The 24,788-nt window shown below is 37.0% G+C and overlaps 1 non-coding gene across 1 annotated transcript; it reads left to right on the top strand.

The window, feature by feature from the left end:
* The first annotated feature begins 19,879 nt into the window (after window positions 1-19,879).
* On the top strand, window positions 19,880-19,986 carry LOC131170122 (small nucleolar RNA R71). The gene has a single exon (XR_009141064.1). It is a non-coding gene; the product is annotated as a small nucleolar RNA R71 (small nucleolar RNA).
* The last annotated feature ends 4,802 nt before the right edge of the window (window positions 19,987-24,788 follow it).

The raw sequence follows: 24,788 nt of genomic DNA, 5'->3' as shown, positions 1-24,788 counted from the left end.
CCTTTTGCTATGCACACTAGTGGAACTAAAATGTATAGAGGGCTGAAAAAGAATTATTAGTGGATGGGTATGAAGAGGGATATAGCTGAATTTGTTTCCAAATGCCTAACTTGTCAGCAAGTAAAGGAAGAACATCAAGTTCCAGCTGGTTTGTTACTTCCATTGCTAGTACCAGAGTGGAAATGGGAATGAATAACTATGGATTTTGTTACAGGACTTCCGAGGACACAGAATAGTCATGATGCAGTATGGGTTATATTTGACAGACTAACCAAGTCTGCTCACTTTTTACCAGTCCGGATGGACTATAGCCTGGAGAGATTGGCCAGATTGTACATATATAAAATTATAAAACTACATGGAGTGCCAGTATCGATTGTATCTGACAGAGATCCTAGGTTCACTTCTAGATTGTGGGGTAGTCTTAAGAGAGCCCTAGGAACTAGATTGAACTTTAGCACAGCATTCCACCCATAGACAGATGGCCAGTCTGAGAGGGTAATTCAGATATTGGAGGATATGCTACGGGCTTGTGTGATTGAGTTTGAAGGTAGTTGGGATACACACTTGCCTTTGATTGAGTTTGCTTGTAACAACAGCTACCAATCAAGCATTGGCATGCCTCCATATGAAGCTTTGTATGGGAGGAAGTGCAGAACTCCCCTATGTTGGGATGAAGTAGGTGAAAGAAAGATGATTGGGCCAGAAATTGTTCAGCAGACAGAGGAAAAGATTAGATTGATCAAAGATCGACTCAAGGCTGCATCAGACCGTTAGAAGTCCTATGTTGATTTAAAGAGAAGAGATATTGAATATGCAGTAGGTGATAAGGTATTCCTCAATGTTTTTGCTTGGAAAAGGATTATGAGATTTGGTAGAAAGGGGAAACTGAGTCCTCATTTCATCGGTCCATAGGAGGTTCTGGAGAGAGTAGGTCCTTTGGTATATCAATTGGCATTACCTCTAGAGCTAGGAAGGATACACAGTGTCTTCCATGTGTCCATGTTAAGGAGGTACAGATCTGACCCATCTCATGTACTATCAGTTGAAGAGATTGAGGTAAATCCAAACCTCTCATATGATGAAGAACCCATAGAAATTCTGGCTTATGAGGTGAATTAGCTGAGGAATAAACAGATACACCTGGTTAAAGTGTTGTGGAACTATCATTCAGGCCAAAAAGCTACTTGTGAATGTGAAGAGGATATGAGGAGACAACACCCACAGCTGTTAAGAGACTGATGCCAGGTAAAATTTTGAGACGAAATTTATTTTAAGGGGGGGAGAATTGTAACACCCCTATGTTCGATAGTGCATTATACTGTTCCGGTGACCAGTGTTGTCCGGACAGCTAGGATGCCTGGAACGACACTTAGATATAGATGTGGAGACATAAAATAATGAAATACAAGAAAAGAAAATACAAGAAAAATAAAGAAAAAATAATAGCAATGAAATGTAATCAAGTTAAACGAGCCAAGAAACCTAGCGATGGGTGATCGCACCGGGAAGTCGCGGTGTGGACCGTTGACTAGCCCTGGACCGCGGGAAACCCTGGAAAATATTTTTAGGACTTAAATAAATGTCTATTGAAGTATAAATACCATTAGAAATATCAAAGAAAAACTAATTAATTAGTACAAAGAAAAGTGAGAAATCCAAAAAATGGACAAAACCCAGTGTTACTGAAAAATCTGAAATGCAACCCGAACAGGGGCTTTGTGGTCATTTGACACCCTGAGTTGTCTTTTGACCTAAATTTCCATTAAAAATAAATTATATTACACTAGGAAAAGGTCATGAAATATTAAATTGGTGGTACCTAATGTAAATAGCAAAAATTAAGAGTTAAATAAGGGAAAATGAAACTTTAGATTAAACTAATATTAACCTTTACATAGTGCTCCACTAACTCACTTAAGTGGACCACTTACTCTTCATTTAGGACAGCAGATTCATCTTCTTCCTCACCTCTCAAATAACCAGCCGAAACTGCTCCCAAGGAAGAACTCCATTGCCGTCCACCTTGGAGCTTCATGCAAGCTTGATCCAAGCTTCTTTCCTTGCACTTTCCTTCATTAAAAGTTGCCCATACACCTTGGGCAGTGGATAGACAGCAAGAAGATCAAGTTTTGGTGAAGTTTTGAAGAGTTTCCAAAGTGGTAAGTAGGTATTTTTGATGCTTGCTTCATTAAAGTTTGTGTGGATTTTATGGGTACTTGAATTGTAGAGAGATTTTTGGAGTTTGATGTTTGAAGGGAGATGTATATTTTTGGCAGCCATGAAACTCCTTAAGAATAGTTTATTCATGTATGTAAATGATAGATTAAAGAGTTAATGAATTGTTTATGTTTATAGGAATAAAATGAGTGATGTATACTAAGTATATGTGAATGTATACTTGAATTTGGAAGCTTGGAATTTAATGGAGAGAGATGTATGAATCGAAAGCTTGAATTGTGAACCAAAAAAATGTTATTTCATGGTTTTATTTATGGAATATTATTGTTGAATTATGGTACTTGTTATGGCAGCTTGTGTATGTGTATAAGTTTGAGTTTGGACATGTAAATGAGCTAGGTTATGTGATTGAATTGTGTATAATTTGGACTTGGTAAATTCTGTACTATAAGGTGCATATTGAGTGTGATTACAAGCTTCCAAATGACCAAAAATGTGTTGTGAAATGTGTTTAGGTTATGGTACAAAACAGAAATAGCATGAATGTGTAACTTGGTAAGTGTTAAAAGTGTATTTAGTATGTGATGAAGAGTGTTGCAATAGGGCAGTGTGTATTTTGGCCTAGAACCTTACTTGTGTGGCTCCAATTGGTATGAAACCAATTGGAGGTGAAACTAAGCACAAAATGTGCCAACTTTCATGAAGGAAGCTTACCAAAATTTTTCTTGTAAGGTAACTTAAAAAATGACCAAATCTGGATTAGTGCATTTAAGGCCTGAAAATTGACCATTTGGGCAGCAGTTAGTGTTTTGGCCATAACTCACTCAAAATAGGTCCAATTGGCCTGAAATACTTACCATGAATAGTTGAGACATATATCTATAAGTCTTATGAAGACACCAAAGCCCAAAAATGACCATAAGCAAGTCAAATAGCTTGCACAAGTTTAGGTCCAAAAACTGGCCGAACCAAAAGGACCTAAAATGACCTAAAGTGACCAATTTTGGTACATTCTGACCAGCAATAATAAAATGACCATAACTTGGTCTAGTAAAATCAGAATGACCTGAAATTTTGCCCTGCGTGCAATACGACATACATCTACAAGTTTGTAGTTTTGATCGAAACCCTAAAACTGAGGGAACTAGGTCATCCGGCTAGGTCAAATTGGTATACCAGGATCCGACAAATTGCAATAAAACGCAATATACATGAAAATGAATTTGGTAACATGTACCAATAGTAAAAGGCTACAAATGTGACATATTGGTAACATTAAAACCTAATTCACCTAGACTGCATCGAGGGTCAACACCTTAGTTTGACTAAGGAAATAATAGAATTCAATAAACTAAGTGTTAAGCCTTATTCTTAGAGACAGTTTAAATGAGTACTGAAACACTTCAAATTGTGTTTCTCAGTTAGCAAAGACTCAGGGAAAGGGAAGGAAACACTGAGTTAGAGCCAAGAGACAGTTATCAGAGGTTTGTACACAACAGTTATTTCTTTTGAATTTTTCAACTGAAATAAATTATGACTATTTGTATATTACTGTTTTAAATTGCGGAAATGTGTTTGAATGGATACTTATTGCTTGAAAAGCATTGTAAATGGTTTGAAATTGTGAGAAATTGTTTGAATGATATTTGATGGATACTTATTGATTGAAAAGCATTGTAAATGGTTTGAAACCACAGCTATCATGTATATTGATTGAATTCCTTGCTAGTTTGTCTAGTGGGACGAATTGAATTCCCTCTCTAGCTGAAGTGTTGAGGTGTGTGCCTGTTGAGGACAAATCGAATGAGTACTCATATTTTTGCTAGCTAGCTATGTTATTCCTCATTAGCCATCGGCTTTTGGGACGAATTGAATTCCTTATTATCCATCGGCTTTTGGGACGAATTGAACTTTGGAACATGATTAAGCTGTGTGTGATTTATTGATATGTATTGTGAGATTGTGAAATGGAGTTTAAATTCTTATTGACATTCACTGTCTTTTGAATTTAACCATGTTTGCTTATTGAGATTTATTGTGATGTTGTGAAATGGAGTTTAAATTCTTTGTGACATTCATTGTTTTTGAATTTAACTATGGTTTTAAGTGTCCACTATTTATATGACTTATGATTTATGATTTAAAGTTGTATTTGGTTAATGTTGTGCACCACTGAGACATTGACTCAGCGATAGCTTTTTATTGCTGTTGCAGGTAGATAGACTGACAGGGCAGCAGACTAGGCTGCGAGGGCTACATTGAGAGATCATCGAGTATATTGAGTATACCACATTTTGCATTTTGTATTGTAATGTATGTTCACTGTAAGTATATAGTGTTGGTTTTGAGCAGTTATAAATTAAAATTGTACATTGAAGTTGTAAAATAAATTGTGAATTATTTTGGCTTGTAAAATTTGTACTATATTTCTTTTATCTCAGTCTTTGAAAATACTGAAAAATTATTGTGGATTTGAGTTGAGAAACATATTGTGTTGATTAAAGGTTGGAGTTTGAGATTGAGAAATATATTTGAAGTGCTTTTTACAGATTTTTGAAAAACTGTTTTATTCAAAATACAGATGGCACTCCACCAAAATTTTTACAGAAATTACTAATAATTCAAATGTGTTAGCTATTTCATTTCAGTTCAAAAATTTTTTAACACCTGTAAATAGTGCTCACAATTGTAAAAAGAAGTAAGAAAAGTTTTAAAATCCCTTGTAGTGTATTTAATGGGCTATCGGTAGACGAAGTTGGTAATTCATTAGGTATACTGTGGGATCATGTTATGCCTTACAGAGAGGTAGGGTGTGACATCGGCATCCACCAAGTAGCATTTATTGCCCACCTTCTTACATATCCCAATGGATATGCAGATAATTTGATCAATTCTCAATGTTCTAGTAACAAAGCGCAGTTTGTGATGTCTTGGAATAAAGCCAAAGTGGAGAGCAATGGTGGTGATAAGGCCTCCAAGCACTATGTGCTCGATAGGCTGATGGCAAAGGCATCGGAGATGGTTGCACAGGAAAAAGCCAGTGCTACACCGCTACCCGGTGACCATGCACCATAGGAAAAATAGCTCAATGGCATTGACAACGCTAAGGCTGTTGCCATGGCCCATGATGGTGTGGGTGGTGAAGCGATGCATGTATCGCAATGTTGGACTAACGATGCCTATTGATTTAAATTTGCTGGAGTTGTAGGGCTCTGTGTTTGGTACAATAGAATCCCAAAAGTTGATGTTGTTGTACAGCATGCGGTTCCTTGGGATTTCTTGGTGGTCGGTAGGGTCAAAGCCGAAGATGGCGTTGAACTTGTCCATATTCATTACCCAGTCTATGCCAAGTAGGCAAAACTCAATTCTGCCCCCATCTTCCCTGTCGGTGGGCCATAAGTTAGCCTTGAAGCTACCCAGAAATTCTAGCGTTGTGTCTTTTTAAGCCAAAAATTGGAGTTGGGTGAACCTTATCCACCTAGTGTTGTCAAGTAGCCCATTGATTTCTTTTTGCAACTCGATTTGCTCTAAAAGCGAAAAATCTATGTATTTAGTGGAGGATATTTTTTGGGCATGAAGTCGGGTGCACATTGCTTTGTGGGCATTATCTCGAAATCCCCAAGGAATGGAGATTTCGGGTTATGGAGCGAGTTGTGGCTGTGGTTGCAGTGGAGGAAGGGCTTGTTGAGATGGTTAGGGAGTGGTACCCTTATTCTTGGGCATTAGGTTGGAGGCTGGGGTGGAAAAGGTGAGGATTCTCCTCTTTACCTTGAAGAAGAGCTGATCATCCTTGCAGATTTCTTTGCAGGAGCCATGGGTGTGTTTTTGGGAAGGAGAAAAGTATGATTTTGATGAAGGGAGATGAGATTTGAGAGATTTTTATAGGCTAGGAAGGGAGTAGATGAAGGGTTTTGTGTTTATGAAGGGTTTTAATGCTAGGGGTGTATTTCAAGAGCCATTAGGACTCTTTGTTTTGCGCGTTTCATACCCCAGGAGTCACATCTGCGACGAGATACACGGGTCGTGTATCACTACACGGGTCTCGACGTGTAGGGCCGTGTAAATTCCTGCCTGAAATTTTCGAAATCTGTTATAGTACACGGCCCGTGTAAATCAATGTTGGTACCCGTGTAACATCTTGTCTCTCAGATTACTTTCTTGGATATGTTACACAGCCCATGTAAAATTCAAGGAGCCCCGTGTAAACTTCTATCTCTTAGTTATTCTTCTAGAGACATTACACGGTCTGTGTAAATCAGGCTATGGACCCGTGTAATTTTTTGTCTCCGGAAGAGTTGAAATTGCATAAAATTTATGGTTTTCCAGAAAGTTACATGGGGCGTGTAAAACTAGTACACGACCCGTGTAATTTTCTAATTTTTCAAATCTTTGGCAAATGAAAAATTTTATCACATGAAATGGATGCAAAGATTAACAATAGAGTTACTTTCCCCGTTTTGTTCAATTTTCCTTTTTGTGGTTTTGACTTGGTAATTCCTTTCCTCTCTTGATCTCTATTCCCCTTTTCAAAAAAAATCCTATAAAATGAAATGCTAATGAGTACGAAACAAAAATTCAATATTGAAGAAAAAGAAAAGAAGAAAAGTTCAGAAAAATTTTGGGTTGCCTCCTAAAAAGCGCTTGTTTATAGTCATTAGCTAGACTTTGCTCGTTTATGTTCTATCAGTAGGAGGATTGAGAGTGTGATTTACTCCTGTTTCTATGGGTTCTCCTTAAAAGTAAGGCTTAAGCCTCTGCACATTGACCTTGAATGCACTTGAGGTTTCGCTCCATACCTCTACTGCTTCATGTGGGAAGACTTGGGTGACCTTGAAAGGTCCGGACCATCTTGATTTCAGCTTTCTTGGAAAGAGTTTCAATCTAGAGCTGAATAAGAGGACAAGATCTCCTTCCTTTTTCTCTTTCCTTGCTATGCGCCTGTCATGCTATCTTTTGGTTTTATCCTTAAAGATTTTGGCATTTTCGTATGCATCTTGTCGGATTTCTTCCAACTTATTCAGTTGTAAGAGCTTTTTTTTACCAGCAGCTTTAAGGTCAAAGTTTAGTACCTGAATTACCCAGTAGGCTTTATGCTCAAGTTCAACAGGGAGATGGCATGATTTTCCATAAACCAGTTGGAAGTGTGTTGTGCTAATTGGGGTTTTATATGCAGTGCGGCATGCCCATAATGCATCATTTAGCTTCATGCACCAGTTCTTCCTAGATCTGTTTACAGTTTTCTCTAGAATTTGATTCAGTTCCTTGTTTGATATTTCTACTTGACTGTTGGTCTGAGGATGATAAGGTGTGGCCACCTTGTGAGTCCCTCCATACTTTTTCACTAGTGTTTCGAATTGTTGTTTGCAGAAGTGGCTTCCTCCATCACTGATTATCGCTCATGGTGTGCCAAATCTTGTGAAGATGTTCTTCTTAAGGAACTTTGTGACCACTCTAGCATCGTTGTTTGGTGTTGCAATAGCTTCTACCCATTTTGACACATAATCAACTCCAACCAGAATATACTTGTTTCCATGGGAAGAGGGAAATGGTCCTATGAAGTCTATTCCCCATAGATCAAACAATTCTATCTCAAGCATACCATGTAGTGGCATTTCATTCCTTCTTGAAATGTGACACCCCTTACCCGACTACAGTGTAGCCGAGCAAGTTATGCCACTCAGTGTGCCGGAGCACTCTATTTTACCTTAATTCATTTTTATCGTAGTTTTGAATATAACTTGTGAAATATAATTCATTTATTGAAATTGTAATTTATTTGAGGTTCCGAAAATTTTAAAGAAAATCCGGTGATCTGGCTAAAAATGGAGAAAACAGTTCTTCGGAACCTGTGAAAAACACTTCTAATAATCATATTCATCTATTCACAAACTCCAATATCAAAATCTCAATATTTTTCAACCATTCGTTTCTCAATCATTCATCACATTTGATAGTCATGTAACAGTCACAGATCAATATTCACTTTTCCATTTACAAACACAATTTTGCATTATTTACATGAAAATCAAAATACATTACATAAGTTTCATTTACACAAAGGAAAATAAAAATCAATTACAAAATACCAAAATGAAGCCTAGTGTCCTACCAATGCACTGTAGACGGTGAGGTGACATGGACACTATGCAGAACTGTGAACTGCCTTACCGAATCTGTGGTCTACTGGGCCCTCTGTCCAAATCTTCAGTACCTACGCGTTGCAAAAGCGACGCGCTAAGCATAAAGCTTAGTGGTGCCAATAATACAAGAAAATATAATATGCAAATAAAAATAATAATTTCCTTGCTATTGTGTTCATAAGAAATGAGTAATTACTAACTTATTGTTTAGTCGAGGGCTAATCATGTTTTATGATATTAACTTCTTCATGCATTTCGTTAATTATATTTTTTTTCATGATCTTGAGCTTCCTTGTATTTTTGTAATCATTCCTGATACTTAATTTTCATATTTTCTTTAATAATCAGTTCACAGTTATACTTTTCCATTTATTTGGTTGCCCAAGTAACCTATACTAGATGACTGGACTGGATAACGGGTCGTTGGCACTGGGCACCGCGGTGCCTCGGGCCGTCATACCATGGGACGCAGAACGTCAACCACGTATGCAGTCAATATAGCTAAAAGCTATGATATCACATAATCGGGTATAAAAGCCATGAATACGGGCATAAAAGCCATGGATACGGGCATAAAGCCATGAATACAGGCACAAAGTCTTTCCTTTCGCAGTACTGCTAAAACAATACCCTATTGGCATGCCAAACTATCCAAACCAATCTAGTTAGGTATACTAGGGCATTTGATACTTTTAAAATTTTCAAATTTTGAATTTCAAGTTTTGGTGTCACTATTCACCTCATTGGTCAACAAAAATGTTGACTTTTGGATAGAAAATAGGTGGATTGGTTTTGACACCCCAAACATACCACATTTTATATTTAAAACTTGTTGGAATTGATTACTATTACCATTTCTAAGTTTAAACCAAGGGAAGCAGAATTTTCAGTTTTTGAAGCTTAATTTTACTATTCCATTAAGCATTGTTACAGTGGGAATTTGAGGAAATGGTAGACATGAAAGTTGTTCTTTATTTTGTCTAGTTGAATTTCCTTTTTTGAATCACTCCATTTGGAGTTTTGTAGCTCAAGTTATGGCCAAAATAAGTTTACTGTTCACGTGTACTGTTCATGCTGCAATTTTGGGTTTTGGCAGATTTTAGTCCAACGTTGGTCAGTAGTTTGATCAAGTTAAGTTCATAATTTGGTCTAACTTTCTTCATATGAAATGTTCTACCATGCCTTAGGTTTCCATCGGTTCAAGAATCGCCTAAATCCAAGTTTTCTAGAGAGAGTTATAGTCCTCCAAACATTACTGCTCAAATGAAAATCTGCAGAGTTGCAGGTTTGATAACTCAACTTTGCCCAATAATTTGAATGGATTAATAGCATAATTTGGGGTGATGTTCTTCATGAAAGTTGTTTGTCTATATCCTATCTTGTCGCTATAAAAATTTCAGGTCAATTGATCATATCTACAGTGAGTTATGGCCAAATGAACAGTTACTGTTCATTTGGTCATTTCTGCAGGTGCTGGTTGCAGGGTATCCGGAATGGGGCCAACTTTTGGTCCTCTTGCTTTGGTCTTTTGGGCATGGTTTCTTCAGAAAAAATGTGCCATTACAAGCCTAGTTTCATTTCCAATTGGCCAAACACCAATTGGACCAACACAGCCCAAGATATGGCAGTCCAAGTGGACTGAAATTTCAGTCACCCTGCTGCACTCATGGGGCAGCCTTCCCATTCCACTTTGCCATGCAATAATTCACTCCTAATTATGGTCAACTTACCTCAAATGGTCACTAATTGACTATTAGAATGTTCTTTAACAATTTCATAAGCAAAGTCAAATTTTCACTCCTAAACCCTAGCTCAAAGTCATGGTTTTCACAATTTCTTTAGTTTACTCTTTCATTCTTGTATATATATATGTATACACTCTAAACATAATCTCCAATTCACTCTAAGTCCATTAATACAATCAAACTCATTCCTTCCTAGGGCTGCCAAAAATTCATAGGGTCCATATACATAGATTCCATTCATTTAATTCACAAAACCTTACTCACTTTAAGTCTTTAACATGAATTAAAAGAGATTTAAGTGTAAATAGGCACTAACCTTGAATAGGGCAGAATTTCAAACTACCCAAACTCCTTCTTTCTTCTTCTTTTGGCTGCCAAAAGGTTTTGCAAGGTGCAAGGACAAATTTTTGTGAAAGGTCTCTAGGGTTTTAGGGTGAAATGGAGAGGGAAATGGAGCTTTGGATTGGAAATCAATGGAGGGAGATGGGGAGAGGTCACGTTTTTGAGGATGAAGAAGAAGAAGAGCAGAATTTTTTGGTCTTTCATTGTCTCTTTTATTGATTAATTAAAGGGTTGTTTACATGTGATTGGTGGTGGCTTTTTAGATGACATCATGTGATGTCATATTTAGGTTTTTCTTTCATTTTCTTTTCTTCTTTTCTCTACTCATTTTCACTTTAATTTATAGTAATATTTATTCATATTTTATGTCATATTAATTATTTAATTAACTGGACAAGTCGGCCAAAAATCGCCTCTGAAGGCGAAATGACCAAAATGCCCTCCGTTTGGCTTAACGGGTCAAAATTGGCTGTACCGATTGAAAAATTTTTCTAAATATTTTCTTGGCATTCTAATGCCATGGGAACCTCAATAACCCTTCTCTGCAGTCCCAAAAATTATTTTATGAATTTTTTTTCGGGTCTAGGGCTCCTCGTTGTGAGAACCGCAACTTCCCTCTGAGTTACCCCTCGCTAGGGCACCGGCTCATTTAACTTGGTTGTATTTTATTTCTAAAATTTTTACTAAATTTTTCTTGTTAATATTTGAGTTAATTATGATTCCTGACTTTGGACGTTCTAGCTATCCGGACCGACATCGGTCACCGGAACAGTAGAATGTACGGAGTGCTACCGGGAGGGTGTTACAACTCTTCCCCTCTAATTTAAATTTCGTCCTCGAAATTTTCCTGACTTAAGTAATCGGGGAGTTGCTACCTCCCTGTTTCTTCACTTCCTTGTATCGCCTCATCAGTGTCTGGGTTTGGCTCTTTCTGAGCTTCCATAGCATATACTTGTGGTGCCACCCTGACTTCGGGCTTTTCAACTGTCTCAGAAACAATCTTCTGTGAAATGTCAGCCATTTCTGCTCTACCCGATCTTTTACCCCTTTGAACTATAGGGAAAGGTCTATCAACTTGTACCGGAGCTATTGAACCACTCCTCTGAGGGCAATCTCTTATGAAATGATCCGTAGCCCCACACTTGAAACACTCTCCAGTTAACAGTCGACACTCCCCTCTGTGTCTTCTACCACAATGCATACATTCAGGCACTGGGGTTGATCCCCTTGTTATTGTGCCCGGGGAACTAGCTATAGATATTCCAATCTGGCCTCTGTGGCCCTGTGTCTGATCTTGTGAACTAGAACCCTTAAACTTCTTACTATCAGTTGGTATACTTGACTGTCCTGGTCCAAATTCCCTCTTACGCTGCCTATCTTTCCTATTTTGTTCATTTATTCTCACTTTCTCCACTTTTAATGCAGCTTCCACTAACTTGGCGAAGTCTGTGATCCCCAAGGCAGTGATCATGATCTTTATATTATCATTTAATCCCTCTTCAAATCTCTTACACCTTTCAGCTTCATTAGGGACTATCTCCCTTCCATAGCAGCTCAATCTTATGAATTCCTTCTCATACTCGGCCACTGACAACTGTTTCTGCCTCAGGTTAATAAACTCTCTTCTTCTCTCTTCTAGGTATACAGTACCCACATATTTCTTCTTAAATTCGGAGAGAAAGAAGTCCCATGTCACTATTTCTGGCTGCACTTCACTGGACACAGTGTCCCACCATTCATATGCATCGTCTTGCAGCAGAGATACAGCAGATTCCAAGTTTTGCTCTGGAGTGCAATGGAGTTGTTTTAGAATTACTGTTACATTCAACCAATTTTCTTTGTGAGAATCTTCTCTCTTACCATAGAAGTCCACTGCTCCAAACTTTCTTAGCCTTTCCAGGTGTGATTTCTGCTGTAGAGCTAGTGGTGGTGGTGCTGGCATTACTACGGCCATTTGTCTAAAGAAATTGGCCATTTGCTGGAACATGGCCTGTGGAGGTGGCGAGGCTCTGCTGGTAGTGAGCGAGTTCTCCCATGCCCCCAGTCTCAGCTGCTGCAGGTGGGGCATGACTCTCCACTTCCTCCTCGACTGCTCTCTGTGATGAAGGGTCCATATCCTATTCAAAATAAGAAAGATAAACAGATCTGCATTAGTGTCACCTCAACTCTTACAAATGCAATGCATGGTATGGACTCAATCTAGGCCCAGAAACACCTAAACCGTGCTCTGATACCACTAAATGTGACACCCCTTACCCGACTACAGTGTAGCCGAGCAAGTTATGCCACTCTGTATGCCGGAGCACTCTATTTTATCTTAATTCATTTTTATCGTAGTTTTGAATATAACTTGTGAAATATAATTCATTTATTGAAATTGTAATTTATTTGAGGTTCCGAAAATTTTAAAGAAAATCCGTGAGTCTGGCTAAAAATGGAGAAAACAGTTCTTCGGAACCTGTGAAAAACACTTCTAATAATCATATTCATCTATTCACAAACTCCAATATCAAAATCTCAATATTTTTCAACCATTCGTTTCTCAATCATTCATCACATTTGATAGTCATGTAACAGTAACAGATCAATATTCACTTTTCCATTTACAAACACAATTTTGCATTATTTACATGAAAATCAAAATACATTACATAAGTTTCATTTACATAAAGGAAAATAAAAATCAATTACAAAATACCAAAATGAAGCCTAGTGTCCTACCAATGCAGACGGTGAGGTGACACGGACATCGTCTTGAATCGTGAACCGCCTTACCGAATCGTGGTCTCATCGGGCCCTCTGTCCAAATCTTCAGTACCTACGCATTGCAAAAGCGACGCGCTAAGCATAAAGCTTTGTGGTGCCAATAATACAAGAAAATATAATATGCAAATAAAAATAATAATTTCCTTGCTATTGTGTTCATAAGAAATGAGTAATTACTAACTTATTGTTTAGTCGAGGGCTAATCATGTTTTATGATATTAACTTCTTCATGCATTTCGTTAATTATATTTTTTTTTCATGATCTTGAGCTTCCTTGTATTTTTGTAATCATTCCTGATACTTAATTTTCGTATTTCTTTAATAATCAGTTCACAGTTATACTTTTCCATTCATTTGGTTGCCCAAGTAACCTATACTGGATGACTGGACTGGATAACGAGTCGTTGGCACTGGGCACCGCGGTGCCTCGGGTCGTCATACCATGGGACGCAGAACGTCAACCACGTATGCAGTCAATATAGCTAAAAGCTATGATATCACATAATCGGGCATAAAAGCCATGAATACGGGCATAAAAGCCATGGATACGGGCATAAAGCCATGAATACAGGCACAAAGCCTTTCCTTTCGCAGTACTGCTAAAACAATACCCTATTGGCATGCCAAACTATCCAAACCAATCTAGTTAGGTATACTAGGGCATTTGATACTTTTAAATTTTTCAAATTTTGAATTTCAAGTTTTGGTGTCACTATTCACCTCATTGGTCAACAAAAATGTTGACTTTTGGATAGAAAATAGGTGTATTGGTTTTGACACCCCAAACATACCACATTTTGTATTTAAAACTTGTTGGAATTGATTACTATTACCATTTCTAAGTTTAAACCAAGGGAAGCAGAATTTTCAGTTTTTGAAGCTTAACTTTACTATTCCATTAAGCATTGTTACAGTGGGAATTTGAGAAAATGGTAAACATGAAAGTTGTTCTTTATTTTGTCTAGTTGAATTTCCTTTTTTGAATCACTCCATTTGGAGTTTTGTAGCTCAAGTTATGGCCAAAATAAATTTACTGTTCACGTGTACTGTTTATGCTGCAATTTTGGGTTTTGGCAGATTTTGGTCCAACTTTGGTCAGTAGTTTGATCAAGTTAAGTTCATAATTTGGTCTAACTTTCTTCATATGAAATGTTCTACCATGCCTTAGGTTTCCATCGGTTCAAGAATCGCCTAAATCCAAGTTTTCTAGAGAGAGTTATAGTCCTCCAAACATTACTGCTCAAATGAAAATCTACAGAGTTGCAGGTTTGATAACTCAACTTTGCCCAATAATTTGAATGGATTAATGGAATAATTTGGGGTGATGTTCTTCATGATAGTTGTTTTTATATATCCTATCTTGTTCCTGTAAAAATTTCAGGTCAATTGATCATATCTACAGTGAGTTATGGCCAAATGAACAGTTACTGTTCATTTGGTCATTTCTGCAGGTGTTGGTTGCAGGGTATCCGGAATGGGGCCAACTTTTGGTCCCCTTGCTTTGGTCTTTTGGGTATGGTTTCTTCAGAAAAAATGTGCCATTACAAGCCTAGTTTCATGTCCAATTGGCCAAACACCAATTGGACCAACACAGCCCAAGATATGGCAGTCCAAGTGGACTGAAATTTGATCACCTCTTTGCACTCATGGGGCGACTGCCCATTCCACTTTGCCATGCAATAATTCACTCCTAATTATGGTCAACTTACCTCAAATGGTCACTAATTGACTATTAGAATGTTCTTTAACAATTTCATAAGCAAAGTCAAATTTTCACTCCTAAACCCTAGCTCAAAGTCATGGTTTTCACAATTTCTTTAGTTAACTCTTTCATTCTTGTATATATATACGTATACACTCTAAAAATAATCTACAATTCACTCTAAGTCCATTAATACAATCAAACTCATTCCTTCCTAGGGCTGCCGAAAATTCATAGGGTCCATATACATAGATTCCATTCATTTAATTCACAAAACCTTACTCACTTTAAGTCTTTAACATGAATTAAAAGAGATTTAAGTGTAAATAGGCACTAACCTTGAATAGGGCAGAATTTCAAACTACCCAAACTCCTTCTTTCTTCTTCTTTTGGCTGCCAAAAGGTTTTGCAAGGTGCAAGGACAAATTTTTGTGAAAGGTCTCTAGGGTTTTAGGGTGAAATGGAGAGGGAAATGGAGCTTTGGATTGGAAATCAATGGAGGGAGATGGGGAGAGGTCACGTTTTTGAGGATGAAGAAGAAGAAGAGCAGAATTTTTTGGTCTTTCTTTGTCTCTTTTATTGATTAATTAAAGGGTTGTTTACATGTGATTGGTGGTGGCTTTTTAGATGACATCATGTGATGTCATATTTAGGTTTTTCTTTCATTTTCTTTTCTTCTTTTCTCTACTCATTTTCACTTTAATTTATAGTAATATTTATTCATATTTTATGTCATATTAATTATTTACTTAACTGGACAAGTCGGCCAAAAGTCGCCTCTGAAGGCGAAATGACCAAAATGCCCTCCGTTTGGCTTAACGGGTCAAAATTGGCTGTACCGATTGAAAAAATTTTCTAAATATTTTCTTGGCATTCTAATGCCATGGGAACCTCAATAACCCTTCTCTGGAGTCCCAAAAATTATTTTATGAATTTTTTTCCGAGTCTAGGGCTCCTCGTTGCGAGAACCGCAACTTCCCTCTGAGTTACCCCTCGCTAGGGCACCGGCTCATTTAACTTGGTTGTATTTTATTTTTAAAATTTTTACTAAATTTTTCTCGTTAATATTTGAGTTAATTATGATTCCTGACTTTAGTTTAAATATTTTTCCGGACGTTCTAGCTGTCCGGACCGACACCGGTCATCGGAACAGTAGAATGTACAGAGTTCTACCGGGAGGGTGTTACATGAAAAGTTACCTGTTCTTCGGTATTGATAACAAGCTAGCACAAAGGATCTTACATCCTTAAATAAATGTGGCCAGTAAAACCCTGCTTGTAAAATCTTGGCTACGGTCTTTGAAGTGCCTAAATGTCCTCCATATAGTGATGAATGGCAATGATAAATGATACTTTTCATATCTTCCTCTGGTATGCACCTTCTTATCAGCCCATCATTACATCTCTTGTGTAATAGGGGTTCCTCCCATAAGTAATATCTCACATCATGTAGGAATTTCTTCCTTTGCTGATAAGTCATGTTTGGAGGTAGTACCCTGCATATAAGAAAATTAACAAAGTCAGTGTACCATGGAGCTTTGGAGAATGCATGTAATTTCTCATCAGCAAATGAATCGTCAATTGGCAAATCTTTGAAATCTTCCATGTACTCTAATTTTAGTGTAGAAAGATGGTCAGCTACTATATTTTTAGATCCCTTTTTGTCCTTTATTTTAAGGTCAAATTCTTGCAGGAGTATTATCCATCGAATCAGTCTTGGTTTTGTTTCCTTTTTATTTATAAGGTACCAGATTGTAGCATGATATGTGAATACAATGAATTTTGACTCGATGAGGTAAGATCTAAATTTGTCCATTGCAAATACCACTGCTAGGAATTCCTTTTCTATGGTAGCATAATTGATTTGTGCGTCATTGAGTGTCTTGCTAGCATAATAAATAGCATGGAACTTTTTATCTTTTCTTTGCCTGAGCACTCTCCAACTGCAAAATCGCTCGCGTTGCACATAACCTAAAATGGTAGCTCCCAATTTGGTGGCTGTATTATTGGTGCTGATTTTAGGGCCTCTTTGATTCTGTTAAAGGAGATAAGGCAATTTTCATCAAAATCAAAGGGAACATCTTGATTTAACAAGTTAGTAAGTGGCTTAGCTATTTTGGAAAAGTCTTTGATGAATCTTCTATAGAATCCTGCATGACCCAAAAAGTTTCGCACTCCCTTGACTGATGTTGGGGGTTGCATATTTTAAATGATCTCAATTTTTGCCTTATCAACTTCAATTTCTCTTTCTGATATCAAATGTCCCAGAACTATGCCTTCCCTTACCATAAAGTGGCATTTTTCCCAATTTAGGTCCAGGTTTGATTCTTCACATCCTTGCAACACCTTAGATAAATTAGCTCGGCAATCATCAAAAGTAGTTCCATAGACAAAAAAATCATCCATAAAAACTTCCATAATATCTTCAATATAATAAGAAAAGATAGCCATCATGCATCTTTGAAAGGTAGCAGGGGCATTACAAAGACCAAAAGGCATTCTTCTGTATGCAAATGTTCCATAGGGACAAGTGAATGTTGTCTTTTGTTGGTTTTCTGGGTGAATAGGAATTTGAAAGAATCCCAAGTACCCATCTAGATAACAGAAATAAGAGTGTTTTGCTAACCGTTCTAACATTTGGTCGATCAACGGAAGAGGGAAATGATTTTTTCTGGTGGCACTATTCAATTTCCTATAATCTATGCGCATTCGCCAACCAGTGACTACTCTAGTAGGAATGAATTCATTGCTTGCATTTTGGATGATAGTTGTCCCACCTTTCTTAGGAACTACATGTACTGGACTAACCCATTTACTATCAGAAATTGGGTATATGATACCTGCATCTAATAGTTTTAAAATTTCTTTCTTAACTACTTCTTTTATGTTTAGGTTAAGTCTTCTTTGATGTTCGATTGTGGGTTTACTGTTTTCTTCCATTGGTATCATATGCATGCAAATCAAAGGGTTGATCCCCTTCAGATCTTCTATTTTATACCCTAATGCTTTGCTATGGATCCTAAGTTCTCTTAACAAATTTTCCTCTTCTAACTTAGACAGGCTACCATTGATTATAATAGGATTATTAGACTTTAAGTCCAGGAATGTGTACCTTAGTAAAAACGGGAGAGGTTTAAGCTCTACTTGTTTGGAGTTTTCCTGGAGCTTACCTTGGGTTTGTTCCTCCTTTAACTTTTCTATCTCGGAAGCCTTAGCAAAAGGTAGGGGTGGAGGAGCTGCCAACTACTGTGCACATGGTGCTATTTTAGTATTTTCATCACCCACTGTGTGGCTGCGCACAATACATGCTTCAAGAAGATCTTTAGGATGTGTCTTATATTGTTCGTCAATTATGTCAACCTTGAAGCATTCATCAGGTTCAAATTTGTGCTTCATTGTGTCGACCAAGTTGAACTCCACTTCTTCTTCTCCTACCTTGAGGGTTAATCATCCATTTTTGACGTTTATGATAGCTCCAGCGGTTGCTAAGAATGGTCTTCCCAAGATGATGGGAATTTGGATATCTTCTTCCATCTGCAGGACAACAAAGTCCACTGGAATGAAGAATTTGCCCACTTTGATAGGGATGTTCTCAAGTATCCCTACAGGATATTTAACGGATCGATCAACCAATTGCAATGAGATTGTTGTGGGTTTCAGTTCCCCGATCTCCAGCTTTTTGCATATTAATAGAGGCATTAGACTGATGCTTGCCCCAAAATCGCAGAGGGCCTTCTCTATTTTCTTGTTACCAATGATATAGGGTATGGAGAAGCTTCCTGGGTCTTTCAACTTTGGAGGCAATTTATTTTGTAGAATGACACTACATTCCTCTGTTAGAGCTACTGTTCCATAGTCTTCTAGGTTCCTTTTCTTTGACAATATTTCTTTAAGAAATTTGGCATAAGACGGCATCTGAGAAAGTGCTTCAATGAAGGGGATGTTAATGTAATGTTTCTGTAAAACTTCCAAAAACTTTCCAAACTGCTTGTCTAGTTTGGCTTTCTGAAATCTCTGAGGAAAAGGTAGGGGAGACTGGTATGGTTGTGGTAATTTCCTTGTCTTCCTTGCTTCCTTTTCCTGATCTTTCTTAGCTTCTTTCTCCTTTTTCTCTGCTTGGTCTTTAGATTTTTCTATAGTTTCCTCTGTCGATTCTACTAATGGTTGTACTAGAGTTCTCCCACTCCTCAGTGCAACTGCCTTACACTACTCCCTTGGGTTCATTTCTGGTTGACTGGGCAGTTTGCCAGCAGGCTTACTTGAAGAACTTGTTTGCTGAGCAATTTGATTCTCTAGCATCTTGTTATAGGTAGCAAGTTGGTCCATTCTGGAAGTTAGCTATTTAATCAATTCAGTTTGTTGTTGTTGAGTTGCTAGGAATCCTTCCATCATGGTTTCTATGGTCATTTTTGGTTCAGGTTGTTGAGGTTGGAGAGGTAGTGATGGCTGTGTAAAGTTCTGACCTCTGTTCTGAAATCCATGGAGTGCTGGAGGTTTGTACCCTTGTTGCTTGTTTATTGGCTAGTTCTGCTGATTGGACCATGAGAAATTTGGGTGGTTTCTCCATCCAGGGTTATAAGTATTTGAACACGGATTGTTTGGCTACCTCTGGTTAAAGTTTCCTCCATTATTCACATAGTTCATCTGTTCTGTAGGTTTGTTGAATTTGCTGTATTCTGAATTCATGTATTCTCCTTCACAACTGCCTCATGTTGACTATTTGTACCAACTGCATTGGCTTGCATTCTTTCGAGTTTCTTTGTGAGCTGATCAAACTGGGCATTTATCATGCTTATGGCATCTACTTCCAAGACCCCTGCAATTCTTCTTGCATTTCCTCTTTCATTTGACCACTCATAATTATGGCATGCGACCCTTTCTAGAAGTTCAAGTGCTTATGGCACGGTTTTCTCCATTAGAACACCCTCTGCAGCTGAATCAACTATGCTCCTTATAGAGGGTAGTAATCCATTATAGAAATTTTGCACCAATAGCCAATCTTCTATGCCATGGTGTGGACATTCCCTCTACAGGTCTTTATATCTTTCCCATGCGTCATAGAGTGATTCTCCTTCCTTTTCTCTGAAGGTGTTGAGCTCAAGCCTTAGCTTTGCAGTATTAATAGGTGGGAAATGCCTTGCTAGAAAAGCTTGAGAGAGGTTTTCTCAGGTAGTGAATGTTCCAGCCGGTTGAGAAAGTAACCACTTCCTTGCTCTGTCCCGAAGGGAGAATGGGAATGCTCTGAGTCTTATTGCTTGATCAGACACTCCATTCATCTTGAATGTATCACATAGGGCAAGAAAGCACTGGAGGTGGTAGTGTGGGTCCTCTGTTGGTGAACCTGCAAACTGGGTTTATTGAATCATTTGGAGCCATGTTGGTTTTAATTCAAAGTTGTTGGCTTCCACTGTGGGTTTAGTGACACTGGGCTGAAATCCTTGGACAGATGGAGCTCCGTAATCTCTCAAGAGTCTTGGTCTGTCATTATTATCAGCCATGGTTGGAATTTCAGGATCTCCTTAACCATGCTCTTCATGTTTCCTTTCCCTCCTGATGGCTTTAAGAGTTTTGTCTATTTCTGGATCACAGTCCAAAATTTCTTCTAGCTTTGTTTTGGTCATATACCAGATCAGGCATCTGAGAGAAAAGAAAAGAGATACAACCAGTAAAATAAAAAATAAAATAAAATAATAAATATAATTGCCTAAATCAGCTAAATCACTTATCGCTTTATATTACTAAAACCAAAAAAAAAATTCCTCGCAATGGCGCCAAAAACTTATTTCGCTATTTTGCAATCACCGCAAGTGCACGTATCGCTAACAAGTAATAAAGTGATAAGTAGAGCATTGTTCCCAAGAGAAATTTTGTTTAGCAAGTACCAATCTACACAGAAATCTTGACTGTCTAGGCTATCGAATACTAAGAGAATGAAGTTTGTTAACTTTAAACACTAAAATGGTAAACTTAAAATGAAATGATTTATTTGAAGCAATTCTGGAATTAAGATTTCACACTTGAATCTTAGTAGGGATTTTATCTTATTTATTTACTGAATTGAGGATCGTTTTCCTTGATGGAAATCAGTCCTAAGTTATCCTAAATCCTCTCTCAAGGCATTTAGGGTGTATTCTAATTAACTCAAACCCTACTTTCGTGGTGATCAAATTAATTAAAATCCTTTAAAACCTTTAACCAATTTTTAGGTTCCACAAAGGTATCAGCCTATGTCTAGGTAAGAATTCCTAAGTTCAAGATCTTGATTTTCTAATATTAATCTTCACTTTTCAGTCCTCCAATGAACATCTACAATCATGACAAGCATGCATTAATATCGCAAGAAATTAAATCAATAAACGAATCTCAAATCCAATAAATAAAAGTCAGTGTTCATTCATAATAATAATTACAAGAGCTACTCTCCCAAATCTAGAATAAGAAAACTACTCACTCATGGTGAGTTCAACAAATGTCATGATAAAAAGTAGAAACAATAAAAAGAGAGTTATGCAAAAGAAATAAATAATAAAAATCTGTCTAAGGAGATGAAACGAAGGAACCAAAGAGAGTTTACAGCTTTGATCTTGTGGAGCTTCAGCTGGAAAACTTCTTTTTGTACTGATGTAGAGTCTGAAAACAGCAACCTTCAGTAGCAGTCCCGACGAAAGTGGCCGACCCCCTTTCCTGATGTTTTCTTTTCTTATTATATATTGGTTGCTCTAGGGTTAGGTCATTTTGAGTCCAAAAGGCTTTAGGAGTCTCATTCAAATCAGAAAACAGGAGGGAAATTCGAGTTAGAAAATAGGCTGTAGCATAGTACACGGCCCGTGTGTCACTACACGAGTCCTGCAAAGCAGGACCATGTAACTTGATAGAGGAGAATCACGTGGTCCTATTTTGGCATAGAAAGTTACACGGGTCTGTGCCAACTACACAGGCCTGATTGCACGGGCCGTGTACTATTGTTCCTATAAGGTTCTTTAAGCTTGCGCCTGGCAGAGACTTACATGGGTCCCTGCAGATTACACGGCTCTACTTACATGATCCGTGTACTCGTGTTTCTCATCGATTCTCTTAGCTTTCATCTGGCAGGGAGTTACACGGTATGGGGCTTGGTTTACACGACCCGTGTACTTTGTATCAGCAACAATTCTTTGTTTTTTTGCCTCTCCAAGATTTCCTTTGCACTCCCATTCTTTAGGGCTTTACCCAAATACCTGAAATAATGTATAAAACATAGAATTAAGGGCTTGGCAATAGATTTTATGAAAACTAATGAAATCAACTACTATGCATGAAAATACTTGCCTAAATGCTATGATTTTAGAATACAAATGTGCTTAAAAACATCTATACAATTCAAGTGTATCTAATATCCGTCATCTTGCATATTTATATCCCTTATGTTGACTTTTATCCAACTTACTCCTACTGATCTTGCTTCTTTATCTGACAATACAATTCAAGTTACCACAGCATGCTCAACAGTTACTACCTACTTTGGTCGCAAGCCTCACCTAATTTCCATTATACTCTCAACAACCAAAAGGGTTCTTATGTCATTGCCCCATTATCCTACCTTGGGCGTAGAAAACAGATAAAGTCTAATTCAAATCCTGTAACTTTAAGCTCTAGGCTCAGGCTCTTAACATTACATCAATTATGACCTGCTCTAAGTCCTGTATTTCTAGGTTCCATAACTTAACAATATTCTTCCTAATGCCATCATTTTCTACACTCTCTATCCTTTTTTCTTCTTTTTTTTTTTTCGTTTACCCTTCCTAGAACCACATTCACCTCCTCGGTATTTTGGCTATTCTTCCTAATCTTATCATAATATGTTTTTTCAGTTTATTCTTTAGCCAACTCTTTTTATCTTACCCAAGTCCGAACTTTCACTCTTCCATCCTTTAGCTCTATTTTCTTTTTGAACCTGATTGTCATATCAGAAACTTATACCTTTCCACTATCCCAACCATGTCATCTATACCTCAATGTTACTCAGAATTGATCCTTTAACTACCCTAGCTAGACTTCTACTGGCATTCAGGCCATCTCTCCTACTGCATTTGAACTGCACTCCATCTATATATATATATATATATATATATATATATATATATATATACATATTCTATGATTTATCGATGCTAACTTTTGTCCTTTTACTTTATTTGGAATATACTTTAGTCTCAAGCATTAAGAAGCTAAGGATGAACTTAGGGAATAACAGTCATGCTTCTCCTGTGTGATCTCTATTCTTACCCTTTTGGATTACATATTACCCCCTACTACCTTAGGGAGGGGATCTATAACAACTCTAATTTTTCATATCCATTTAATTAGCTGAAACTTAAAATACTAGGTATCCAAACCCGTTATTCAATTTAAAGGCTTACATACGTTGTCACACCATACTCCTCATAAGATGTAACATGTTCCCGTAGTACACCTAATGAATTACTGCACTTCACATACTGGTAACCCATTAAATATACTACAAGGGATTTTAAAACAATTTTTATTCATTTTAGAATTAGTGGGTAAAAATTTTTCAATTATTAAAAACCTTCATTTAGAGTCCAAACATAAATCAAATTTTGGATATTTAAAATCTCCGCAATTTTTACAAAAATTTCGGCAGAGTGCCATCTGTATTTTGAGAAAAAAGTTCTTCAAAACCTGAAAATAGAAAACACTCCCAATATATTTTTCAAACACAACTTCAATTACAACCACCACACTTCAAATTAACAGCAATAGCAACACTTCAATTCAAGATCCAAATTTCAAATCTAGAATTAATATCTCAAAACATTTCATAACTCATGCACATTACATTTTAAATCATTAATTTACAATCATAAGTTAATTTACAGATGTAAAATCTCAAAAATAATATTATTACAATTTTATCCATACAAATGCTCAAATTACAGAGATACATATGCATACTATCATATTTACATCAAACTAAATTACCAGGGTATATACAAATACCCGCACAAAAATTTTTCAATTGTACTCTTCTCTAACTGTAGCAGCTCGCTCTGCTGCTATGTCCTTTTTCCTATCGACGACAGCAAGTTAAAGCTATCGCTGAGTATATAAATACTCAGTGGTGCACAATAAAGCATAAAATGCAAAATATAAAACATTTATGAACAAATCATCATTCAAAAATCTCATAATCGCATTTCACAATTTTTTTCTCAAATCACATTTATAACAAATCATAATTTTCAAAGCTTAATACAGCACAACTTGATCAAACAATTTAATAAACACAGTGTTGGCAAACAATAACACAACTTAGGCCATGACACAAAATTTTCGAACATGCCATGTGTGCATCACGACAAGGCAAACACCCTCACTAATCGAAATCAATGAGGGAGGTGGCTAGTTAGCTAATGAGTACTCATCTAAACTCGCTCCTCAGACTGGAAAGCCAGAGAAGGAAGAAAGTGATCAAATATCAAACTCACCGAACAAGTGGAGGAGCAACATATTAGTATTGCCATGCCAAGTATTAATTAAAAACAATTTAAATCAAGTTATTCAAACATTTCATACAATTAACAAATCATATTTCATTCCAAACTTTTTATTTTACAAAGTAGGCAACACACTATTTTTCAAATAAGATTTTTAAGCCATAACTAAATTCAAAACCATATTGTTCAAATATTTCATACAAATCAATAAATAATTTTCATTCCAAATTTCCATTGTAAAATAAACAACACAACATTCTCGAAATTCATAATGAACAAAAAAAAAATTCACAATATATAACAAATCAATTTCCATTATAAAACTATAATTTAAAAATTTTTGTGCACAAACTTGACGTGAGCCGCCTCTAGGCCTTGACCCAGTCCCTTATACCTTCCGGCTCTTTTTCAGCTGA

The sequence above is a fragment of the Hevea brasiliensis genome, chromosome 10 (assembly GCF_030052815.1).
Source record: "Hevea brasiliensis isolate MT/VB/25A 57/8 chromosome 10, ASM3005281v1, whole genome shotgun sequence".
Taxonomy (NCBI): domain Eukaryota; kingdom Viridiplantae; phylum Streptophyta; class Magnoliopsida; order Malpighiales; family Euphorbiaceae; genus Hevea; species Hevea brasiliensis.
This window is presented reverse-complemented; position numbering and strand designations above follow the sequence as displayed.